Genomic DNA, 2,935 nt, shown 5'->3' on the forward strand with positions numbered 1-2,935 from the left:
TACCAATTTGAAAGAATTTACTAGAAGACGGTGAAAACTATAGGTGGGTGGGGGATAGCTGGAGGAAGTGGGTCAATGGGGACATGACCTGGGAGATTATATCTGTCCCTAGCAACCTGCTATGTCTCCCTGCTTACTGGCTTCCAGGAGTTGAGACATTTTCCTCCACCATGCTCTTCTGCCATGATATTTCTGCCTTGGGCAACAGATCATGGACTGAATCCCATGAACCCGTGAAGCAAAATGAATCTTACCTTCCTCTAAATCATCCTTGTCATGTATTTAGGTCACAGTGATGTAAAGCTAACAAATACAATCTGCTTCTCACAGTAGAGAAAAATCCACTCATGTTTCCAGCTGGGGGGATGGGAAAATGAACGATTTCGAAATATACAATAGTATTCTGTTCTTCTGAATAAGGTCTGCCCTCAGGAAAAGCTATTTAGTCAGAGTATAATCTTCCAGGGTCCCATCCGAACCTGACTGATTTGGCGGAAGTGATATAGCCAATTTCAGCCCATTGTAACCAATCTTGTGCCACCTAAATGGCAGAAGGAGATGAGAATATGTGTAAATGTCACCATCTACAGATACATGTTCTCTGCAAAACTGAAACTTAATCTTCTTCTCTCCCACATTTTACTGCCACATTACTAAAGACCTCTTCACAGCAGTGCTTATTACCCTGTTCTCTAGAAAAAAAAATTACAGGGCATAATTTTTTTAAAAAATTTAAAGAGAGACAACTGAATAGCATCACCAATCGCCTGGATATAATGGACAACTATCAACTACTTCATCCAACTACAGAATATTACACATTTTTCTCAAGCTCTCATAGAATATTCATGATGGCAAACCATGTTCTGAGTCACAAAACAAACATTAACAAATAAAATAATATAAAACATGCAATAAGCCGGTGCAATGACATACACACACACACACACACACACACACACACACACACCCATAATCCCAGTGGCACAGGAGGCTGAGGCAGGAGGACTGCTAGTTCAAAGCCAGCCTCAGCAAAATCGAGGCACTAAGCAACTCAGTGATATGCTGTCTCTAAATAAAATACAAAATAGGACTGGGGATGTGGTTCAGTGGTTGAGTGTCCCTGAGTTCAATTCCTGGTAACCCCCCCCCCAAAAAAAAAAGCAATGCCTGCTCTCAGACCACAAGGGAATGAAACTAGAAATCAATAACAGAAAGATATCTGAATAGTCCCAAAATGTAGAAATTAAATAACACCCTTATACTGAAAATGTTAGTCAAAGAAGAAATTTAAATATATAAATAAATAAATTTGAACTATATGAAAAATGACTTATCAAAACTTGCAGGATTCAATAAAAGCAGAACTTGAAGGAAAAATGTGCATTATTGACTGCATATATTAGAAAAGAAAGATCTAAAATCAATCTAAGTTTCTACCTCTGGAAATGAAAAAGAAAGAGGAAAGGAACAAGCTAAATCCAAAGTGAAGAAATAATGAAAATTAGAGTTGAAATTAATGAAGTTAAAATACAAATTCAATAGAAAAACATCAACAAAACCAAAAGCTGGTACTTCAGGCATCAGGAGAAGGCGGGGTGCCAGGGACTGAACTCAGAGGCGCTCAACCCCTGAGCCACATCCCAGCTCTGTTTTGTATTTTATTTACAGACAGGATCTCACTGAGTTTCTTGGCGGCTCGCTGTGCTGAAGCTGGCTTTGAACTTGCGATCCTACTATCTCAGCTTCCCAAGCTTCTGGGATTACAGGTATGTACCACCGCACCCAGCAAAAGCTGGTCTTTGAAAAGATCAATAAAACCAATAAGACTCTAGCCATCACAACTAAGAAAAAAAGAGAGAGAAGGAATTGCTAGTGTTAGAAGTAAAAGGAGGGACGTCACTAAAAATCTCTTAAACATAAAAAAAGAGAATCAAGAAATATTATCAATAACTCTATGTCCACAAATTTATAACCTAGATGAAATGTACCAATTCTTTGAAAGACACAATCTTCCAAATTTCATGCAAGAAGAAATAGAACATCTGAATAGGCCTGTACCTATTAAAGGAATTTAATCAAAAGTTAATAACCCTTCAAGAAAAAATGAGTAAGCATAAATGGATTCATTGGTATATTCTACCAAGTATTTAAGGAAATTAGTATACCAATTCTCTATAATTTTTATTAGAAAATAGAAACAAAAATAATTCCTAACCCATTCGATGTGACCAGCATGACTCTAATGCTAAAACCAGACCCCCCCCCACAAAAAAAATGTTACAAGAGAAGAAAACTACAAAACAATCACTAATGAACATAAATGCAAAAGTCCTCAACAAAATTCTAGGCAAATAAAATCTAAAAATGTATACAAAGAATTATACACCCTGACCCAGTACAATTCATCCTAAATATGAAGGCTAATTTAATTCATGTTACCATAATACCAACGGACCACAAAATATCCCACAATCCTATCAACAAACACAGAAAAAGCATTTGACAAACTCCAATACAGATTCATAATATAAACTCTCAGTAATCTAGGATACTGAGGGAATGTCCTCAACTTGATAAAGAACACTTACAAAAATCTACAACTAACATAATATTTAGTAGTGAGAAATTCAAAACATTCCCACAAAGATAAGAAATGAGGCAAGGATGTCCCTTCTCTCCACTGCTTTTCAACATCATATTGAAAGTCCTGGCTGATGCAATAAGACAAAAGAAGGAAAGAAAAGGTATATAGATTGGAAAGGAAGCAAAAAAACAACCAGCCTTTCTTCACAGATGATATGATGGTCTTTGTAGAAAATATGAATGTATCAACAACAGCAATAAAAAACTATCAGAACTAAAAAGAAATTATAGCAAGATTGCAGGATGCAAGATCAATAGATAAGTTAAATGCTTTCTTATATACCAGCAA

Source organism: Callospermophilus lateralis, chromosome 12, assembly GCF_048772815.1.
Source record: "Callospermophilus lateralis isolate mCalLat2 chromosome 12, mCalLat2.hap1, whole genome shotgun sequence".
NCBI classification, from domain to species: Eukaryota; Metazoa; Chordata; class Mammalia; order Rodentia; family Sciuridae; genus Callospermophilus; species Callospermophilus lateralis.